The sequence below is a fragment of the Propithecus coquereli genome, unplaced genomic scaffold (assembly GCF_000956105.1).
Source record: "Propithecus coquereli isolate 6110/MARCELLA unplaced genomic scaffold, Pcoq_1.0 Scaffold51, whole genome shotgun sequence".
In the NCBI taxonomy this organism is placed as follows: Eukaryota; Metazoa; Chordata; class Mammalia; order Primates; family Indriidae; genus Propithecus; species Propithecus coquereli.
In genome coordinates this window covers 1,946,223-1,946,795 of record NW_012150952.1, presented here as the reverse complement: position 1 = coordinate 1,946,795, position 573 = coordinate 1,946,223, and positions in this window count along the sequence as shown.

Below are 573 nucleotides of genomic sequence, written 5' to 3'. Positions count from 1 at the left end.
TTTTTTTGGATACATGATTTATTATGATTAGGGAAAGTCTGATAGCCTCGTCTGAATCATAAAGCACTATTAACTTTCAAAGTAATATTTAAATCTCTTAACCCTGCTGATTTGCAAAAGAGCCAATGCAAAGCAGTTGAGCTCAGAGCTTTACATATTTCTCCATATGGATTCTTAGACATCTGCAGGAATACCTGAGTCAGATATGTCCTTGAATGCTTTAATTCTATATATATCACACAGCTCCCCAGGCATGCTCAAAGCTCCAGCTATTTAGGCTCACTCTTTTCTTAATACTGGTTTGATCTCTGACCTCAAATATGGCAAAAATCAGCATCTCTCCTATATTGCTGAAGACGTGCTAGGGGCTTATGTTTTCTCAAGTCAGGTTCTGTCCCAATTTCTGGTTTAGGATACAATTTCTTTTTAGTGTTTATTTAACTGTAGCTCTTCTTGATTCTCAGTCCTAAAACAATCCAAACAGGAAACAGAGTCCCTGTTCCTTTAATCGCTGCCACCCACCCTAGCCACATACCACAAACACAAGGCAGTAGCTGGTTCTTCTGAAGGCAT